This window comes from Chiloscyllium punctatum, chromosome 23 (assembly GCF_047496795.1).
Source record: "Chiloscyllium punctatum isolate Juve2018m chromosome 23, sChiPun1.3, whole genome shotgun sequence".
In the NCBI taxonomy this organism is placed as follows: domain Eukaryota; kingdom Metazoa; phylum Chordata; class Chondrichthyes; order Orectolobiformes; family Hemiscylliidae; genus Chiloscyllium; species Chiloscyllium punctatum.
Window position 1 is genome coordinate 38,589,534 of NC_092761.1, and position 23,312 is coordinate 38,612,845.

A 23,312-nucleotide genomic window follows, 5' to 3' on the forward strand; every position below is an offset into this window, starting at 1 on the left:
GCAGTTACACTGCTCCAGCTCCTTTATTTTCTATAATACAGGAGGTAGCAGAGACGCTGCTCCAGCTCCTTTATTGTCTATCATACAGGAGGAAGCAGTTACACTGCTCCAGCTCCTTTATTTTCTATAATACAGGAGGAAGCAGAGAAGCTGCTCCAGCTCCTTTATTGTCTATCTTACAGGAGGAAGCAGTTACACTGCTCCAGCTCCTTTATTTTCCATAATACAGGAGGAAGCAGAGACGCTGCTCCAGCTCCTTAATTTTCTATAGTACAAGAGGAAGCCGTTACGCTGCTCCAGGTCCATTATTTTCTATAATACAGGAGGAAGCAGTGACGCTGCTCCAGCTCCTTTATTTTCTATAATACAGGAGGAAGCAGTTACACTGCTCCAGCTCCTTTATTTTCTATAATACAGGAGGAAGCAGAGAAGCTGCTCCAGCTCCTTTATTGTCTATCTTACAGGAGGAAGCAGTTACACTGCTCCAGCTCCTATATTTTCCATAATACAGGAGGAAGCAGAGACGCTGCTCCAGGTCCATTATTTTCTATAATACAGGAGGAAGCGGTGACGCCGCTCCAGCTCCTTTATTTTCTATAATATAGAAGGAAGCAGTGACGCTGCTCCAGGTCCTTTATTTTTTATAATACAGAAGGAACCAGTGACTCTGCTCCAGCTCCTTTATTTTCTATAATGCAGGAGGAAGCAGTGATGCTGCTCCAGCTCCTTTGTTTTCTATTATACAGGAGGAAGCAGTGAGGATGCTCCAGCTCCTTTATTTTCCTAAAATCAGGATGAAGCAGTGACGCTGCTCCAGCACCTTTATTGTCTATAATACGGGGGGAAGCAGAGACGCTACTCCAGCTCCTTTATTTTCTATAATACAGGTGGAAGCAGTGACGCTGCTCCAGCTCCTTTATTTTCCTAAAATCAGGAGGAAGCAGTGACGCTGCTCCAGCTCCTTTATTTTTTATAATACAGGAGGAAGCAGTGACGCTGCTCCAGCTCCTTTATTTTCTATAATTCGAGGGGAAGCAGTGACGCTGCTCCAGCTCCTTTAATTTCTATAATACAGGAGGAAGCAGTGACGCTCCTCCAGATCCTTTATTTTCTATAATACAGGAGGAAGCAGAGACGCTGCTCCAGCTCCTTTATTTTGTATAATACAGGTGGAAGCAGAGACGCTGCTCCAGCTCCTTTATTGTCGATCATACAGGACGAAGCAGTTACACTGCTCCAGCTCAGTTATTTTCTATAATACAGGAGAAAACAGAGAGGCTGCGCCAGTTCCTTAATTTTCTTTCGTACAAGAAGAAGCTGAGATGCTGCTCCACCTCCTTTATTTTCTATAATACAGGAGGAAGCAGTTACACTGCTCCAGCTCCTTTATTTTCTATAATACAGGAGGAAGCAGAGACGCTGCTCCAGCTCCTTTATTTTCTATAATACAGGAGGAAGCAGTTACACTGCTCCAGCTCCTTTATTTTCTATAATACAGGAGGAAGCAGAGACGCTGCTCCAGCTCCTTAATTTTCTATAGTACAAGAGGAAGCCGTTACGCTGCTCCAGGTCCTTTATTATCTATAATACAGGAGGAAGCAGTGACGCTGCTCCAGCTCCTTTATTTTCTATCATCCTGGAGGAAGCAGAGACGCTGCTCCAGCTCCTTAATTTTCTATAGTACAAGAGGAAGCAGTGACGCTGTTCCAGCTCCTTTATTTTCTATAATACAGGAGGAAGCAGTGACGCTGCTCCAGCTCCTTTATTTTCTATAATACTGGAGGAAGCAGAGACGCTGCTCCAGCTCCTTAATTTTCTATAGTACAAGAGGAAGCAGTGACGCTGCTCCAACTCCTTTATTTTCTATAATACAGGAGGAAGCAAAGACGCTGCTCCGGCTCCTTTATTTTCTATAATACAGAAGGAAGCAGTGACTCTGCTCCAGCTCCTTTATTTTCTATAATACAGAAGGAAGCAGTGACGCTGCTCCAGGTCATTTATTTTTCATAATACAGAAGGAAGCAGTAACGCTGCTCCAGGTACTTTATTTTTTATAATACAGGAGGAAGCAGTGACGCTGCTCCAGCTCCTTTATTTTCCTAAAATCAGGAGGAAGCAGTGACGCTGCTCCAGCTCCTTTATTTTCTATATACGGGGGGAAGCAGAGACGCTGCTCTAGCTCCTTTATTTTCTTTAGTACAAGAGGAAGCAGTGACGCTGCTCCAGCTCCTTTATTTTCTATAATACTGGAGGAAGCAGTGACGCTGCTCCAGCTCCTTTATTTTCTATAATATAGGAGGAAGCAGTGACGCTGCTCCACCTCCTTTATTTTCTATAATACCGGAGGAAGCAGTGACGCTGCTCCAGCTCCTTTATTTTCCTAAAATCAGGAGGAAGCAGTGACGCTGCTCCAGCTCCTTTATTTTCTATAATACGGGGGTAGCAGAGACGCTGCTCCATCTCCTTTATTTTCTCTAATACAGGAGGAAGCAGTGACGCTGCTCCAGCTCCTTTATTTTCTATAATACGAGGGGAAGCAGAGACGCTGCTCCAGCTCCTTTATTTTCTATAACACAGGAGGAAGCACTGACGCTCCTCCAGATCCTTTATTTTCTATAATACAGGAGGAAGCAGAGACGCTGCTCCAGCTCCTTTATTTTGTATAATACAGGTGGAAGCAGAGACGCTGCTCCAGCTCCTTTATTGTCTATCATACAGGAGGAAGCAGTTACTCTGCTCCAGCTGCTTTATTTTCTATAATACAGGAGGAAGCAGTGATGTTGCTCCAGCTCCTTTATTTTCTATAATACAGGAGGAAGCAGAGACGCTGCTCCAGCTCCTTAATTTTCTATAGTACAAGAGGAAGCAGAGACGCTGCTCCAACTCCCTTATTTTCTGTCATACAGGAGGAAGCAGAGATGCTGCTCCGGCTCCTTTATTTTCTATAATACAGGAGGAAGCAAAGACGCTGCTCCAGCTCCTTTATTTTCAATAATACAGGAGGAAGCAGAGACGCTGCTCCAGCTCCTTTATTTTCTATAATACTGGAGGAAGCAGAGATGCTGCTCCGGCTCCTTTATTTTCTCTCATACAGGAGGAAGCAAAGAGGCTGCTCCGGCTCCTTTATTTTCTATAATACAGGAGGAAGCAGTGACGCTGCTCCAGCTCCTTCATTTTTTATAATACAGGAGGAAACAGTGACGCTGCTCCACATCCTTTATTTTCAATAATACAGGAGGAAGCAGTGACGCTGCTCCAAATATTTTCTATAATACAGGAGGAAGCAGTGACGCTGCTCCAGCTCCTTTATTTTCTATAAACTGGACGAAGCCGTGACGCTGCGCCAGCTCCTTTATTTTCTATAATACAGGAGGAAGCGGTGACGCTGCTCCAGCTCCTATATTTTCTATAATACAGGACGAAGCAGTGACGCTGCTCCGGCTCCTTTCTTTTCTATAATACAGGAGGAAGCGGTGACGCTGCTCCAGCTCCTTTCTTTTCTATAATACTGGAGGAAGCAGAGATGCTGCTCCGGCTCCTTTATTTTCTATAATACAGGAGGAAGCAGAGACGCTGCTCCAACTCCCTTATTTTCGATCATACAGGAGGAAGCAAAGACGCTGCTCCGGCTCCTTTATTTTCTATAATACAGGAGGAAGCAGAGACGCTGCTCCAACTCCCTTATTTTCGATCATACAGGAGGAAGCAAAGACGCTGCTCCGGCTCCTTTGTTTTCTATAATACAGGAGGAAGCAGAGACGCTGCTCCAACTCCCTTATTTTCGATCATACAGGAGGAAGCAAAGACGCTGCTCCAGCTCCTTTGTTTTCTATAATACCGGAGGAAGCAGAGACGCTGCTCCAGCTCCTTTATTTTGTATAATACAGGTGGAAGCAGAGACGCTGCTCCAGCTCCTTTATTGTCTATCATACAGGAGGAAGCAGTTACACTGCTCCAGCTCCTTTATTTTCTATAATACATGAGGAAGCAGAGAGGCTGCTCCAGCTCCTTAATTTTTTATAGTACAAGAGGAACCTGTGATGCTGCTCCACCTCCTTTATTTTCTATAATACAGGAGGAAGCAGTGACGCTGCTCCAGCTCCTTTAATTTAGATAATACAGGAGGAAGCAGTGATGCTGCTCCAGCTCCTTTATTGTCTATCATACAGGAGGAAGCAGTTACACTGCTCCAGCTCCTTTATTTTCTATAATACAGTAGGAAGCAGAGACGCTGCTCCAGCTCCTTTATTGTCTATCATACAGGAGGAAGCAGTTACACTGCTCCAGCTCCTTTATTTTCTATAATACAGGAGGTAGCAGAGACGCTGCTCCAGCTCCTTTATTGTCTCTCATACAGGAGGAAGCAGTTACACTGCTCCAGCTCCTTTATTTTCTATAATACAGGAGGAAGCAGAGAAGCTGCTCCAGCTCCTTTATTGTCTATCTTACAGGAGGAAGCAGTTACACTGCTCCAGCTCCTTTATTTTCTATAATACAGGAGGAAGCAGAGACGCTGCTCCAGCTCCTTAATTTTCTATAGTACAAGAGGAAGCCGTTACGCTGCTCCAGGTCCATTATTTTCTATAATACAGGAGGAAGCAGTGACGCTGCTCCAGCTCCTTTATTTTCTATAAACTGGAGGAAGCCGTGACGACTCCAGCTCATTTATTTTCTATAATACAGGAGGAAGCAGTGACGCTGCTCCAGCTGCTTTATTTTCTATAATACAGGAGAAAGCAGTGACGCTGCTCCAGCTCCTTTATTTTCTATAATACAGGAGGAAACAGTGACGCTGTTCCAGCTCCTTGATTTTCTATAATACAGGAGGAAACAGTGACGCTGTTCCAGCTCCTTGATTTTCTATAATACAGGAGGAAGCGGTTACGCTGCTCCAGCTCCTTTGTTTTCTATAATACAGGAGGAAGCAGTGACGCTGCTACAACTCCTTTATTCTCTATACTACAGGAGGAAGCAGTGACACTGCTCCAGCTCCTTTATTTTCTCTTTTCCAGGAGGAAGCAGTGATGCTGCTCCAGCTCCTTTATTTTATATAATACAGGAGGAAGCGGTGACGCTGCTCCAGCTCCTTTATTTTCTATAATACTGGAGGAAGCAGAGATGCTGCTCTGGCTCCTTTATTTTCTATAATACAGGATGAAGCAGTGACGCTGAGCCAGCTCCTTTACTTTCTATAATACAAGAGGAAGCAGAGACGCTGCTCCAACTCCTTTATTTTCTATAATACAGAAGGAAGCAGTGTCTCTGCTCCAGCTCCTTTATTTTCTATCATACAGGAGGAAGCTGTGACGCTGCTCCTGCTCCTGTATTTTCTATAGTTCTGGAGGAAGCAGAGATGCTGCTCCAGCTCCTTTATTTTCTATAATACAGGATGAAGCAGTGACGCTGCTCCAGCTCCTTTATTTTCTATAATACAGGATGAAGCAGAGACGCTGCTCCAACTCCTTTATTTTCTATAATACAGAAGGAAGCAGTGACGCTGCTCCAGGTCATTTATTTTTTATAATACAGAAGGAACCAGTGACTCTGCTCCAGCTCCTTTATTTTCTATAATGCAGGAGGAAGCAGTGATGCTGCTCCAGCTCCTTTGTTTTCTATAATACCGGAGGAAGCAGTGACGCTGCTCCAGCTCCTTTATTTTCCTAAAATCAGGAGGAAGCAGTGACGCTGCTCCAGCTCCTTTATTTTCTATAATACGGGAGGAAGCAGAGACCCTGCTCCAGCTACTTTAATTTCTATAATACAGGAGGAAGCAGAGACGCTGCTCCAGCTCCTTTATTTTGTATAATACAGGTGGAAGCAGAGACGCTGCTCCAGCTCCTTTATTGTCTATCATACAGGAGGAAGCAGTTACACTGCTCCAGCTCCTTTATTTTCTATAATACAGGAGGAAGCAGTGACGCTGCTCCAGCTCCTTTATTTTCTATAATACAGGAGGAAGCAGAGAGGCTGCTCCAGCTCCTTAATTTTTTATAGTACAAGAGGAAGCTGTGATGCTGCTCCACCTCCTTTATTTTCTATAATACAGGAGGAAGCAGTGACGCTGCTCCAGCTCCTTTATTGTCTATCATACAGGAGGAAGCAGTTACACTGCTCCAGCTCCTTTATTTTCTATAATACAGGAGGAAGCAGAGACGCTGCTCCAGCTCCTTTATTGTCTATCATACAGGAGGAAGCAGTTACACTGCTCCAGCTCCTTTATTTTCTATAATACAGGAGGTAGCAGAGACGCTGCTCCAGCTCCTTTATTGTCTATCATACAGGAGGAAGCAGTTACACTGCTCCAGCTCCTTTATTTTCTATAATACAGGAGGAAGCAGAGAAGCTGCTCCAGCTCCTTTATTGTCTATCTTACAGGAGGAAGCAGTTACACTGCTCCAGGTCCATTATTTTCTATAATACAGGAGGAAGCAGTGACGCTGCTCCAGCTCCTTTATTTTCTATAATACAGGAGGAAGCAGTTACACTGCTCCAGCTCCTTTATTTTCCATAATACAGGAGGAAGCAGAGACGCTGCTCCAGCTCCTTAATTTTCTATAGTACAAGAGGAAGCCGTTACGCTGCTCCAGGTCCATTATTTTCTATAATACAGGAGGAAGCAGTGACGCTGCTCCAGCTCCTTTATTTTCTATAATACAGGAGGAAGCAGTTACACTGCTCCAGCTCCTTTATTTTCTATAATACAGGAGGAAGCAGAGAAGCTGCTCCAGCTCCTTTATTGTCTATCTTACAGGAGGAAGCAGTTACACTGCTCCAGCTCCTATATTTTCCATAATACAGGAGGAAGCAGAGACGCTGCTCCAGGTCCATTATTTTCTATAATACAGGAGGAAGCGGTGACGCCGCTCCAGCTCCTTTATTTTCTATAATATAGAAGGAAGCAGTGACGCTGCTCCAGGTCCTTTATTTTTTATAATACAGAAGGAACCAGTGACTCTGCTCCAGCTCCTTTATTTTCTATAATGCAGGAGGAAGCAGTGATGCTGCTCCAGCTCCTTTGTTTTCTATTATACAGGAGGAAGCAGTGAGGATGCTCCAGCTCCTTTATTTTCCTAAAATCAGGATGAAGCAGTGACGCTGCTCCAGCACCTTTATTTTCTATAATACGGGGGGAAGCAGAGACGCTACTCCAGCTCCTTTATTTTCTATAATACAGGTGGAAGCAGTGACGCTGCTCCAGCTCCTTTATTTTCCTAAAATCAGGAGGAAGCAGTGACGCTGCTCCAGCTCCTTTATTTTTTATAATACAGGAGGAAGCAGTGACGCTGCTCCAGCTCCTTTATTTTCTATAATTCGAGGGGAAGCAGTGACGCTGCTCCAGCTCCTTTAATTTCTATAATACAGGAGGAAGCAGTGACGCTCCTCCAGATCCTTTATTTTCTATAATACAGGAGGAAGCAGAGACGCTGCTCCAGCTCCTTTATTTTGTATAATACAGGTGGAAGCAGAGACGCTGCTCCAGCTCCTTTATTGTCGATCATACAGGACGAAGCAGTTACACTGCTCCAGCTCAGTTATTTTCTATAATACAGGAGAAAACAGAGAGGCTGCGCCAGTTCCTTAATTTTCTTTCGTACAAGAAGAAGCTGAGATGCTGCTCCACCTCCTTTATTTTCTATAATACAGGAGGAAGCAGTTACACTGCTCCAGCTCCTTTATTTTCTATAATACAGGAGGAAGCAGAGACGCTGCTCCAGCTCCTTTATTTTCTATAATACAGGAGGAAGCAGTTACACTGCTCCAGCTCCTTTATTTTCTATAATACAGGAGGAAGCAGAGACGCTGCTCCAGCTCCTTAATTTTCTATAGTACAAGAGGAAGCCGTTACGCTGCTCCAGGTCCTTTATTATCTATAATACAGGAGGAAGCAGTGACGCTGCTCCAGGTCCATTATTTTCTATAATACAGGAGGAAGCGGTGACGCCGCTCCAGCTCCTTTATTTTCTATAATATAGAAGGAAGCAGTGACGCTGCTCCAGGTCCTTTATTTTTTATAATACAGAAGGAACCAGTGACTCTGCTCCAGCTCCTTTATTTTCTATAATGCAGGAGGAAGCAGTGATGCTGCTCCAGCTCCTTTGTTTTCTATTATACAGGAGGAAGCAGTGAGGATGCTCCAGCTCCTTTATTTTCCTAAAATCAGGATGAAGCAGTGACGCTGCTCCAGCACCTTTATTTTCTATAATACGGGGGGAAGCAGAGACGCTACTCCAGCTCCTTTATTTTCTATAATACAGGTGGAAGCAGTGACGCTGCTCCAGCTCCTTTATTTTCCTAAAATCAGGAGGAAGCAGTGACGCTGCTCCAGCTCCTTTATTTTTTATCATACAGGAGGAAGCAGTGACGCTGCTCCAGCTCCTTTATTTTCTATAATTCGAGGGGAAGCAGTGACGCTGCTCCAGCTCCTTTAATTTCTATAATACAGGAGGAAGCAGTGACGCTCCTCCAGATCCTTTATTTTCTATAATACAGGAGGAAGCAGAGACGCTGCTCCAGCTCCTTTATTTTGTATAATACAGGTGGAAGCAGAGACGCTGCTCCAGCTCCTTTATTGTCGATCATACAGGACGAAGCAGTTACACTGCTCCAGCTCAGTTATTTTCTATAATACAGGAGAAAACAGAGAGGCTGCGCCAGTTCCTTAATTTTCTTTCGTACAAGAAGAAGCTGAGATGCTGCTCCACCTCCTTTATTTTCTATAATACAGGAGGAAGCAGTTACACTGCTCCAGCTCCTTTATTTTCTATAATACAGGAGGAAGCAGAGACGCTGCTCCAGCTCCTTTATTTTCTATAATACAGGAGGAAGCAGTTACACTGCTCCAGCTCCTTTATTTTCTATAATACAGGAGGAAGCAGAGACGCTGCTCCAGCTCCTTAATTTTCTATAGTACAAGAGGAAGCCGTTACGCTGCTCCAGGTCCTTTATTATCTATAATACAGGAGGAAGCAGTGACGCTGCTCCAGCTCCTTTATTTTCTATCATCCTGGAGGAAGCAGAGACGCTGCTCCAGCTCCTTAATTTTCTATAGTACAAGAGGAAGCAGTGACGCTGTTCCAGCTCCTTTATTTTCTATAATACAGGAGGAAGCAGTGACGCTGCTCCAGCTCCTTTATTTTCTATAATACTGGAGGAAGCAGAGACGCTGCTCCAGCTCCTTAATTTTCTATAGTACAAGAGGAAGCAGTGACGCTGCTCCAACTCCTTTATTTTCTATAATACAGGAGGAAGCAAAGACGCTGCTCCGGCTCCTTTATTTTCTATAATACAGAAGGAAACAGTGACTCTGCTCCAGCTCCTTTATTTTCTATAATACAGAAGGAAGCAGTGACGCTGCTCCAGGTCATTTATTTTTCATAATACAGAAGGAAGCAGTAACGCTGCTCCAGGTACTTTATTTTTTATAATACAGGAGGAAGCAGTGACGCTGCTCCAGCTCCTTTATTTTCCTAAAATCAGGAGGAAGCAGTGACGCTGCTCCAGCTCCTTTATTTTCTATATACGGGGGGAAGCAGAGACGCTGCTCTAGCTCCTTTATTTTCTTTAGTACAAGAGGAAGCAGTGACGCTGCTCCAGCTCCTTTATTTTCTATAATACTGGAGGAAGCAGTGACGCTGCTCCAGCTCCTTTATTTTCTATAATATAGGAGGAAGCAGTGACGCTGCTCCACCTCCTTTATTTTCTATAATACCAGAGGAAGCAGTGACGCTGCTCCAGCTCCTTTATTTTCCTAAAATCAGGAGGAAGCAGTGACGCTGCTCCAGCTCCTTTATTTTCTATAATACGGGGGTAGCAGAGACGCTGCTCCATCTCCTTTATTTTCTCTAATACAGGAGGAAGCAGTGACGCTGCTCCAGCTCCTTTATTTTCTATAATACGAGGGGAAGCAGAGACGCTGCTCCAGCTCCTTTATTTTCTATAACACAGGAGGAAGCACTGACGCTCCTCCAGATCCTTTATTTTCTATAATACAGGAGGAAGCAGAGACGCTGCTCCAGCTCCTTTATTTTGTATAATACAGGTGGAAGCAGAGACGCTGCTCCAGCTCCTTTATTGTCTATCATACAGGAGGAAGCAGTTACTCTGCTCCAGCTGCTTTATTTTCTATAATACAGGAGGAAGCAGTGATGTTGCTCCAGCTCCTTTATTTTCTATAATACAGGAGGAAGCAGAGACGCTGCTCCAGCTCCTTAATTTTCTACAGTACAAGAGGAAACAGTGACGCTGCTCCAGCTCCTTTATTTTCTATAATACAGGAGGAAGCAGTGACGATGCTACAGCTCCTTTATTGTCTATCATACAGGAGGAAGCAGTTACACTGCTCCAGCTGCTTTATTTTCTATAATACAGGAGGAAGCAGTGATGTTGCTCCAGCTCCTTTATTTTCTATAATACAGGAGGAAGCAGAGACGCTGCTCCAGCTCCTTAATTTTCTATAGTACAAGAGGAAACAGTGACGCTGCTCCAGCTCCTTTATTTTCTATAATACAGGAGGAAGCAGTGATGTTGCTCCAGCTCCTTTATTTTCTATAATACAGGAGGAAGCAGAGACTCTGCTCCAGCTCCTTAATTTTCTATAGTACAAGAGGAAACAGTGACGCTGCTCCAGCTCCTTTATTTTCTATAATACAGGAGGAAACAGTGACGCTGCTCCAGCTCCTTTATTTTCTATAATACAGGAGGAAGCAGTTACACTGCTCCACCTCCTTTATTTTCTATAATACAGGCGGAAGCAGAGACGCTGCTCCAGCTCCTTTATTGTCTATCATACAGGAGGAAGCAGTTACACTGCTCCAGCTCCTTTATTTTCTAAAATACAGGAGGAAGCAGAGACGCTTCTCCAGCTCCTTAATTTTCTATAGTACAAGAGGAAGCCGTTACGCTGCTCCAGGTCCTTTATTTTCTATAATACAGGAGGAAGCAGTGACGTTGCTCCAGCTCCTTTATTTTCTATAATACTGGATGAAGTAGTGACGCTGCTCCAGCTCCTTTATTTTCTATAATTCTGGAGGAAGCAGAGACGCTGCTCCAGCTCCTTAATTTTCTATAGTACAAGAGGAAGCAGTGACGCTGCTCCAGCTCCTTTATTTTCTATAATACAGGAGGAAGCGGTGACGCTGCTCCAGCTCCTTTATTTTCTATAATACAGGAGGAAGCAGAGACGCTGCTCCGGCTCCTTTATTTTCTATAACACAGGATGAAGCAGTGACGCTGCTCCAGCTCCTTTATTTTCTACAATACAGGAGGAAGCCGTGACGATGCTCCAGCTCCTTTATTTTCTATATCACAGGAGGAAGCATTTACGCTGCTCCTGCTCCTTTATTTTCTATATTACAGGAGGAAGCAGAGACGCTGCTCCAGCTCCTTTATTTTCGATAATACAGGAGGAAGCAGAAACACTGCTCCAGCTGCTTTTTTTTCTATAATACAGGAGGAAGCGGTGACGCTGCTCCAGCACCTTTATTTTCTATAGTACAAGAGGAAGCAGAGACAATGTTCCAGCTCCTTTATTTTCTATAGTACAAGAGGAAGCAGTGACGCTGCTCCAGCTCGTTTATTTTCTATAATACAGGAGGAAGCAGTGACACTGCTCCAGCTCCTTTATTTTCTATAATACAAGAGGAAGCAGAGACGCTGCTCCATCTCCTTTATTTTCTATAATACAGGAGGAAGCAGTGACGCTGCTTCAGCTCCTTTATTTTCTATAATACAGGAGGAAGCAGTGACACTGCTCCAGCTCCTTTATTTTCTATAATACAGGAGGAAGCAGAAACACTGCTCCAGCTGCTTTTTTTTGTATAATACAGGAGGAAGCAGTGACGCTTCTCCAGCTCCTTTATTTTCTATCGTACAGGAGGAAGCAGTGACGCTGCTCCAGCGCATTTATTTTCTATAGTCCAACAGGAAGCAGAGACACTGTTCCAGCTCCTTTATTTTCTATAGTACAAGAGGAAGCAGTGACGCTGCTCCAGCTCGTTTATTTTCTATAGTCCAAGAGGAAGCAGAGACGCTGCTCCAACTCCTTTATTTTCTATAATGCAGGAGGAAGCAGTGACGCTGCCCCAGCTCCTTTATTTTCTAACCTACGGTAGGAAGCAGTGACGCTGCTCCAGCTCCTTTATTTTCTATAATACGGGACGAAGCAGAGACGCTGCTCTAGCTCCTTTATTTTCTAAAATACAGGTGGAAGTCGAGACGTTGCTCCAGCTCTTTTATTTTCTATAGTACAGGAGGAAGCAGTGAAGATGCTCCAGCCTCTTTATTTTATGAAGTTTGCGATGAAAACATCAGAACACACAAGGAATCGTGTCAAAGCTGGACGCTGTATCGAAATCAGATGACTATCTGATGAGCCATACTGCACGATGGGCCGAATGGTATTTTCCTATTGTGTTAAAAAAAGCCTCGAAGACCACGAGAAACTAATGTGCAGCGAAAATGATATGTATAAGTGGTTTCATTGAGAATTAAGGCGACGGCTTATGTCACCTTCCCTTTTAATCTCACGGTTAGGAGTTGGTGCACTCTCTGAGGGGGAAAGGGTGATTCCTGGTCAGGGAATGGGCGATGTGTTCTGCAAAGATATCTTGCTAACAGTATTTCTGACCGATTTTCTGAAGCCATCAGGTCATTGGTTTTGTCTCAAACGTTGTTAAGAATAACATGTAACAAAGAACTGCCGATGTTTGAAATCTGAACCAAAACCAAGATTTGAAAGAAAAACTCAGTAGGACAGTGGAGAGAAACAATGTTAATGCTTCATATCGGCATAGCGAGGTTACTTCGACATTTCTGGATTATATTTTTAGTAAAATGATCAGTTTTCCCTGTCAGGATATTTACCAAAATCTTTCATTAGCTTATAACCGTCAATGTTGAAAAATCAAAATGACTTTGTTGTCTGTAAGAATCCTTCCGTTACCCGGAGCTGGTGAAAGGCTGTGCTTAATAGTTACCTTTTTATTCCTATTTGTTTCTGTCAGTCAGCAGCCATGTCGATTGGAGAATTGGTTCTTTCAGTATCTCCCTCAATATGCGTCTCCATATTTCTTTCTTTCTCTGTGAATGCACCTGACCCTCTTTCACATTCTCGGACTCTCGGTCTGCCCATATTCCTCATTTCCCATTTCTGCTCTTTGAAAAGCCTGACATTCGGAGACAAATTGAGAGTGGACCAGCTAACAGGCTTTTTGCCCCCTCCTGTATTATAGAAAATAAAGGAGCTGGAGCAGCGTCACTGCTTCCTCCTGTACTATAGAAAATATGTTGGCATTCTCACCAATGTTCTGATGGAATGGAACTCTACACTGATTCCCCCATTTAGTATCTCAAATTATTGTTGCTCTGCATCAATTTCTTCCATTTAGTTGTTCCCTGATACACATTTTCAAGGATGCCCTGCTGATTATATTTGTTCATTTAGTGATACACTGACCTGCCTCCAATTTACCGATGCTTGCAATATTTCTTTTTATTGATTCCCTGGCCCCTATTCCCAAATTTCGACATGCTCTGCTCCAATTTTCTAATATACATACACTCCCACCAATTTTCCAATGTAATGGCTCTGTGCACCGAATCTCCCATTTATTGAAACCCACCAAATCTCGAACTGACCCCTGTACTATCTTTTCTACTTACTGATGCCCGAGCCCATTCTACCATTTAAGGGTGCGCTACTCTAATTCTCCCATTTCCTGGTGCCATGCACCCATTCCCTAATTTAGCTCCACTGTGCACCAGGTCTTCCATTCAGTATTTCCCTGCAACAATTCTCCTATTTAGTTGTCTGCTGACAGAATTCTCATATCTTGGCAATCCCTGCATCAAATCTCAAAATTACCGATCCTACACATATCTTCCCTTTAGTGGTGAACTGCACCAACTCCCCCATTTCGTGGTGCACTGTATTGAATCTGGATCACGAATCCTTTGCAACAATTGTCCTATTTACTGATTCACTGCCCGTGTTCTCCCATTTGCTCCAATTCTCGAAGTTATCAGCACCCTGCACCAGGTCTTTCATTTACTGATATCCCACACCAATTCTCAAATTCAGTGTTGCTCAGCACCATTTCCCCCAATTACTGATGTCCTGAACAAGTTTTCCACTCAGTGTTGCCTTAAACCAATCCTCATACTGACTGATGCTCTCGCTCAATTTGGGGTGCCTGACTCTAAATCACCCAAAAGGTATTCTCCTGCCCGAATTCTCCCATGCAGTTGCAACACAGCATAACTCACCCACTGAGCACTGAACTGTACCAATTCACCTATTACTTGATGTCCTGTTGAAAATTCTCACATTTCGATAAGCCCTTGCGAAATTTACCCATTTAGTATTTTATTGCAATGATTATCCAATTCAGTGGACAGCTGCCAGAATACTTAAATTTGGGCGTGGATAGGTTGGACGGAGGGATCTGTTTCCGTGCTGTACATCACTAAGGCTGTAATTAGTGCTCCCCTTCCCTGCACCAATTCTCCCATTTACCAATCCTGCACTAAGTCGGGAATTTCACCAACTCACCCATTGAGGTTATCCTGCCCCCATCCTCCCACTTAGACTTTAATGGCACCTGCATGAATTCTCCAATTATTGTTGTTCTGCATCAATTCCTTCCATTTAGTTGTTCCCTGATACACATCTTCCACGTACGGATGTCTTGCTGTTTTTTTTATTTAGTAATGCACTAAACTGAATCTCCAATTTACCGATACTTGCAACATTTCTTCTTTTTATTGATTCCCTGGCCCCTATTCCCCAATTTAAACATGGTCTGCTCCAATTTTCCAATATATTGGCACTCCCATCAATTTTCCAATGTAATGGCATTTAGGGGTATCTCCCATTTATTGTTTCCCACCAAATCTCCCATTTACTCATATCGCTGGACTATTCCTTCCATTTACTGATGCCCGAGCCCGATTCTACCATTTAAGAGTGCGCTACTCTAATTCTCCCATTTCCTGTTGCCATGCACCAATTCTCTAATTTAGCTCCACTGCGCACCAGGTCTCACATTTATTGATGTCCCGCATCAATTCTCTAATTCTTTGTTGCCTAGCACCATGTCTCTCAATTACTGACGTCCTGAACAAGTTCTCCATTCAGTTTTGCCTTTCACCAATCCTCATACTGACTGATGCCCTCGCCCAATTTAGGGGTGCCCTACTCTCATTCCCACATCAAGTACTGTCATAGAACATAGAACATAGAAAAATACAGCGCAGTACAGGCCCTTCGGCCCTCGATGTTGCGCCGACCGAAGCCTACCTAACCTACACTAGCCCAATAACCTCCATATGCTTGTCCAATGCCCGCTTAAATGACCATAAAGAGGGAGAGTCCACCACTGATACTGGCAGGGCATTCCGTGAACTCACAACCCGCTGAGTAAAGAATCTACCCCAAACATCTGTCCTATACCTACCACCCCTTAATTTAAAGCTGTGTCCCCTAGTAACAGCTGACTCCATACACGGAAAAAGGTTCTCACTGTCAACCCTATCTAAACCCCTAATCATCTTGTACACCTCTATCCCTTCTTTTCTCCAATGAGAAAAGCCCCAAGTGCCTCAGCCTTTCCTCATACGATCTTCCTCCCATGCCAGGCAACATCCTGGTAAACATCCTCTGCACCCGTTCCAGTGCCTCCACATCCTTCCTATAGTATGGCGACCAAAACTGCACACAATACTACAGATGAGGCCGCACCAGAGTCTTATACAACTGCAACATGACCTCAGGACTCCGGAACTCAATTCCTCTACCAATAAAGCCCAGTACACCATATGCCTTCTTCACTGCACTATTTACCTGGGTGGCAACTTTCAAAGATCTGTGTACATGGACACCAAGATCCCTCTGCTCATCCACACTACCAAGTAGTCTACCATTAGCCCAGTAATCCATCTTCTTGTTACTCCTACCAAAGTGAATGACTTCACACTTAGCTACATTGAATTCCATTTGCCACCTTACTGCCCAGCTCTGCAACTTATCTATATCGCGCTGTAACCTGCTACATCCTTCTTCGCTGTCCACAACTCCACCGACTTTCGTGTCATCTGCAAACTTGCTCACCCAGCCTTCAAGCCCCTCCTCCAGGTCATTTATGAAAATGACAAACAGCAATGGTCCCAAAACAGATCCTTCTGGAACACCGCTAGTAACTGCACTCCAAGATGAACCTATACCATCAACTACTACCCGCTGTCTCCTTCCAGCCAGCCAATTCCTAATCCAAACCTCTAATGCACCCTCAATGCCATACCTCCGTAGTTTTTGCATTAGCCTGCCATGGGGTACCTTATCGAACGCCTTGCTAAAATCCATATACACCACATCTACTGCTTTACCCTCGTCCACTTCCTTGGTCACCTTCTGAAAGAATTCAATAAGGTTTGTGAGGCACGACCTGCCCTTCACAAAACCATGCTGACTATCCTTGATCACATTATTCCTATCCAGATGTTCATAAATCCTATCCCTTACAATTCTCTCTAAGACTTTGCCCACAACAGAAGTGAGACTCACTGGCCTATAGTTACTCGGGCTATCCCTGCTCCCCTTCTTGAACAAGGGGACCACATTCGCTATCCTCCAGTCTTCTGGCACTATTCCCGTAGACAACAACGACATAAAAATCAAGGCCAATGGCTCCGCTATCTCCTCCCTTGCTTCCCAGAGGATCCTAGGATAAATGCAATCAGGCCCAGGGGACTTATCTATTTTCATCCTTTCCAGTATTCCCGGACCTCTTCCCTACGTACCTCAAGGCCATCCATTCTAATCACTTGTGACTCAATATTCACATCAGCAGCAGTGTCCTGTTCCTGAGTGAATACTGATGAAAAGTATTGATTTAGTGTCTCACCAATCTCCTCCGCTTCCACACACAACTTCCCACTACTATCCTTGACTGGACCAATATCTACCCTCGTCATGTCCCAATTGTCCCATTTAGTGCTACACTGCAGCAATTCTCCCATTCACTGCGAAACTGAAACTCTCTCATTCGGTTCTCACTGCACTAATTGACAATATCAGATCCCCTGTTCCAAATGCTCATCTTTCGATAAGCCCTTGCCCAATCCTTCCGTTTAGTAGTTCCTTGGAATGATTCTCCAATTTCGTGGAGCACTGCCAGAAATCTAAAATTGACCCACAGACAAGTTGGACTGAACTGTCTGTTTCCATGTTGTACATCTCTATGATTGTATGACTGTTTATGACTCCGCTGCTCTGCACCATTTCTCCCATTTTCCAATCCTGCACCAATCCTGAAACTGCACCAACTCTCCCTTTGAGTATTATCCTGCCCAATACAAAGGCTGCTGCATAAAATCTCCAATTCCTGTTGCCCTGCCTCAATTCCTTCCATTGAATTGTTCCTTGAATCACTACTTCCACGTACAGCTGACCTGCTTAATTGTTTTCATTTAGTGATGCACTGAACTGAATCTCTAATTTACCGAACCTTGCACATTTCTTTTTATTGATTCCCTGGCCCAGATTCCCCGATCAGGAATAGGGTCTTGTTGTACTTTTGAAACTGGTGTCATAATTTCAAACTTGTATATTGGGGCAGTAGAATTACCCTTTGGGTAGAGAACTGGCTCGAAGGTAGAAGACAGAGGGTGGTGGGGGAGGGTTGCTTTTCAGACTGGAGGCCTGTGACCAGCGGTGTGCCACAAGGATTGGTGCTGGGTCCACTGTTGTTTTGTCATTTATATAAATGATTTGGATGTTGCCATAGGACGAATGGATAGTAAGTTTGCAAATGACAGTAAAATTGGAGGTGTGGAGGACAGTGAGGATGGTTACCTCAGAGGACAACGGGATCTTGATCAGATGGGCCAATGGGCCAAGGAGTGGCAGATGGAGAATAATTTAGATAAATGTGAGGTGCTGCATTTTGGAGAAGCAAAGAGAGCAGGACATTTACACTGAATGGACAAGGTACTAGGGATGTTGCTAAACAAATAGACCTGGAGTGCAGCTTCATTGATCGTTGAATGTGGACTAACATTTCGATAGGATAGTGAAGAAAGCGTTTGTCATTTTTGTATTATTGCTCAGTTAATTGTGTAAAGAAGTTGGGAGGTCATGTTACAGTATTGGTTCGGCCACTTTTGGTATATAATGTGCAATTCTGGACTCCCTCCTATAAGAAGGGGGTTGTGAAACTTGAAAGGGTTCAGAAAAGCTTTACAAGGATGTCGCCAGGGTTGGAGGGTTTGTGCTGGAGGGTAAGACTGTATCGGTTGGGGCTATTATCCCTGGAGCGTCAGTGGCTGAGGGATAACCTTATAGAGGTTCACAAAATCATGAAGGACCCTCAATCGGGTAAAAAGACAAGGTGATTTCCCTGCGGTGGGGGAGTCCAGAAGCAGATGGCATACGTTAAAGTTGAGAGGGGAAACATAAAAGGGACCTAAGGGGAACATTTTTCATCCAGAGGGCATTGTGTGCATGAGCTGCCAGAGGAAGTAGAGGAGGTTGGTACAATTACAACATTTAAAAGGTATCTGGGTGGGTGTAGGAATTAAAAAGGGTTCAGAGGAACATGGGCCAAATTCTAACAAATGGGATGAGATTGACATCGGATATCAGTTCGGCATGGATGTGTTGGACTGAATGATTTGTTTCTGAGGTTATATTGCTCTGAGTGGATTGAGCTCCAGATTGTAGATTTATGAAGCAGAAAATAAAGTATGGGCACAGAGCTACATCGAGAAATCCTGCTGATCTCACCAGCTTTATCCTGTATTCCTGATCCTTCTTCTTCAATCAATGCACTTTTCCGATCCTCATTCAGAATTCCTGGAGCTCTGTAACTGACCTGAAACAATGTGTGGAAAGTCCTATTGCAGTCCACACGAGGTACCTTTCCCACTGCCCTCCTCCCACGGTCTGCAATGCTGCAGACTGAGCAGCCAACCCGAAACACAATGATGAGCTCCTTCCGGCCCACGGCCCTCCTTCTCACTGAATGAAGACAATCACCAGAAGCAGAATCCAGCTCTTGTTTGAGCCTTGAATACATGACTCTGTCTCACTGAGTGAAGATTGGACTCAGAAACAGAAATGAAATCAACTTCCTATCTTCATTGTGTCACTCTTTAAGATCTCTGTGTGTCTGAGTTCAGGTCATTTGATTGGAGACTGTGGTAGTGGGTCCCCAGTGAAATGGAAAGAATGGTGGAGGAGCTCACTGAGGGACATCTCTCAAAGTGAGAGTCAGAAAGATGGTATTCCACATTGGAAGGGTTTAAGGGGAATTGATGGCTCAGAAAAATGTTATACGGATGTTTGTAAAACTTAGGAACTCTGATCATTTTGAGGCTGGAGTTTATTTTATCCTTGTGTAGATTTGACACATTAATCCTCCCTCCCCACCACTACAGAAGCTGTTGGAACTGTTCAGTGTTTCCAGCAGCTTCTGTAATTATTTCAGGTTCCTGACAGGCGCAGTCTCTCACTTTTCGAACAAAACAAACCCATCCTTGTGCTGCAACCAATATTTCAATAAGAAATGGGAAGCAGCAGAGGGGAAAGCTTCCGAGATGCCGAGCAATGCTGCCCGGTTCCACACTGCAATTCACAGGAACCATCGCCAGGAAAAGCAAGGAGCAATCTGACAGATCCGGTTCCGTCCTGGTGGTTTTCCTCAAAAAGTTGTCTTAGAAACCACAACACTGCGATGACCGTGAATCGCACCCTGGTCAACTGCTTGGAAGGCAGCTATGCTCGCCACTATCCCACCATCACCCTGCTAACGGCTCCCTCCCCATTCCCAAACACACTTAACAAGGCCGTGATCATCACCAACTGGGTGGGGGCTGAAATCCAAACCAGAAATTGCTGGGGAAGCTTAGCGCAGCACCAGAATTTGGGCGGCATGGTGGCTCAGTGGTTAGCACCAGGGTCCCAGGTTCAATTCCAGCCTCGGGCGACTGTCTGTGTGGAGTTTGCACATTCTCCCCATGTTTGTGTGGGTTTCTTCCGGGTGCTCCGGCTTCTTTCCACAGGCCAAAAATGTGCAGGTTCATTGAATTGGCCTTGGTAAATTGTCCATAGTGTTTAGTCAGAGGGAAATGGGTCTGGGTGGGTTACTCTTCGGAGGGTCAGTGTGGACTGGTTGGACTAAAGGGCCTGTTTCCACACTGTAGGGAATCATATCTAATCTCATCAGAAGCCATCAGTTCTGAACCAAATCCAAAGGGGATTGGGAATTGGTTCAGTAAACATCTAAGAGCTCAGGAAACGTGATCAGGAGGAGTCTATGCAGCCTGTTTAAACTGTTCAGTCTGTTCTGACAGTCAATCCAATCAGAGCTGGTTTCAGATTTCAAATCCGGTTTCCTTTCCACTCCCCATATCCCGTGACTCCCTGAGACACTGGCAATCTGTCTATTCAATCTGAAATGTACTTCGTGAGGGAGCATCCACAATCCTCAGGGAGAGAGAATGTTAAAGACTCAGAGGCCTTAGAGTGAAGCTGTCTCCTCATCTCAGTCCCAAATAACCTGCCCCTTCCCCTGAGAGGGTGACAATCAAACCCGAATGAACTGCGGATGCTATAACATTAACGCTGATTTCTCTGCACAGATGCTGCCTGACCTGCTGAGCTTTTCCAGTAACCCCTGAGACTGTGTTATTGTGTTTCAGTTTCCCAGACCCACAGGATTAAATTCTCAGCATGTTCCCTCTCAAGCATCTTCGGAATGAGATACATTCCAATGAAATTGCCTTTCAATTTACAGAATATAGACCCAGCACTGGAGCATACGGGTCCCAAATACTGAGCTTTATTTTGTGATTCATTCATGTGTTTGGGTCATTGCCGCTGGGTCCCCACGGATTGCTCAGATATAATTGCTCTGGTGAAGGTGACGGTGAGTTATTGCCTTGAACTGCTGCCATTTATTTGGTGCAGATAAACCCACAATGATGTAAGGGAGGGAGCTCCAGGATTTCCAACCAATGGCACTTGTGGGACTGAGATGTATTTCCAAGCCAGGGTGGGGAGTGGCTTGATGTGGAATTGTCACCTGGTGGTGTTCCCGTGTATCTGCTGTGCTCAGCATTCCACATGATAGTGCCGTGGGTCTGGAAGGACCCTTGGGGAATTTCTCCAGTCCATCTTGTCTATGGTACACACTGCTGTTACTGAGTGTCGGTGGTGGAGACAGGGGATGTTTGTAGCTGTGGTGCTGAACAAGCTGCACTGCAAGTTTATTCCACCTAATTATGGAGAACACAATTCCTCTCCATCATCATCAATCCATTTCACAGACGGACACCCAGTGATTACACGGATCTGTTAATTGAACAAATGACCATGAGATTGTAACCAGATTCCCCTCTTCCCTGACAATGGTCTGAGGGACATCCCGTGACTGTTGCACTTTCTCCTGAACATTCCATCTGTAAAAGCCGGGAATGAGGTGATGGGACACAGACTGTGTTACAGATGGTTACACTCAGGGGGACTCTCACTCACTGCACACCGATTCTCTCTGTCTTTGTGCACGTGTCTCTCTGAATGTGTGTGCGCATTATCGTGTGTGTTTCTGTCTCTGTGTTACCGTCTGTGTCTACTCATCTATCTCTGTCTGTTGACCAGTGTCTGTGTGAGAATGTGTGTGTCTCATTGTGTGTATTCGTGAGTGTCTCTATTTTTCTGTATCTCTGTGCAGCGTACTCCCTGTTGTTTTGGAAACTATATGTATTAAAGTGGGGCTTAAACTCGCCTCTATCTTTGTCTCTGTCCATTTCTCTTATGTTTAAAGTGACACAATGCTTTTGGTCATGATGATGCGTGTTTGTATGTTTCGTGTCTGTGTGTGTGTGTGTGTGTGTGTGTGTGTGTGTGTGTGTGTGACAGATGTCAATACAGACAGATACTCAGAGACAGACACACAGAGACGTGCAGAGAAACGTACAGCAGCACATAGAGAGACACACATACAGATACAATCACACAGGCACACACACACACACAAACACACAGATATTGATGGAGACAGCAAAAGTGAAGACACTGACAGAATTCCTTGTTCCTAAAACTAAATGAGAAACTAATCGATTTTTTTGGGAATATTTGACTTTACTCGAAAGTTGTCCATGATTTTAGTTGGACGGCTGGGCCTTTAACAAAGTTGTGATGGAAAAAAGAAAAAGTCGCTTAATTATCAGAGTGCGAGGTTACCTTTGAAAGGTGAAAGCAGTTTGAGTCAATGAACCACTTTTGGCCATCCCTGAGTTTTCCAGTCTTATCAAAATGGCCTCTGATGCTGGTGAATTGGGGCGAAGTGCTGTCTTGTTCCAGGATGATAAGTTAGGAATTGTGAAACCTGGAGGATACTGCTATTAGAAACAATACCAGTTATTGGGAAAAATCCTGTCCCATAGGAAAGGGGGCTTTGGGATTACTGTTGGCTCTTCAGCACTTTGAAGTCTATCCAACAAAGAACAATGGTATACTAAATGACACTGATTGTAATCCACTGGCCTTCTTTACAAAGGATCAAATAAACACTGCAAGATTGTTCCGATCGAATCATTTGTTGTCACCATTTTATGGAAACGTCATACACATTACTGGTTAACTTAATGGGAATTCAGATGGATTGTCCCAAGAGGCAGATGCTGCAATCTGGAAAAGATGTTAAAAATGTTATGATTGCATAACATTGTAAGAAAGGAGAAAGAATAGATAGATTGCAGGTTTTTCTGTTTAAATAAAGGAGCTGGAGCAGCGTCTCTGCTTCCTCCTGTATTACGGAAAATAAAGGAACAGGAGCTGCGTCTCTGTTTCCACCTGTATAATAGAAAATAAAGGAGCTAGAGCAGTGTCACTGCTTCCTCCTGGATTACAGAAAATAAAGGAGCTGGAGCAGCGTCACTGCTTCCTCCTGGATTACAGAAAATAAAGGAGCTGGAGCAGCGTCACTGCTTCCTCCTGGATTATACAAAATAAAGGAGCTGGAGCAGCGTCACTGCTTCCTCCTGGATTATAGAAAATAAAGGAGCTGGACCAGCGTCTCTGCTTCCTCCTGTATTATAGAAAATAAAGGAGCTGGAGCAGCGTCTCTGCTTCCTCCTGTATTATAGAAAATAACGGAGCTGGAGCAGTGTGACTGCTTCCTCCTGTATTATAGAAAATAAAGGAGCTGGAGCAGTGTCACCGCTTCCTCCTATATTATAGGAAATAAAGGCGCTGGAGCAGCGTCACTGCTTCCTCCTGTATTATAGAAAATAAAGGAGCTGGAGCAGTGTCACCG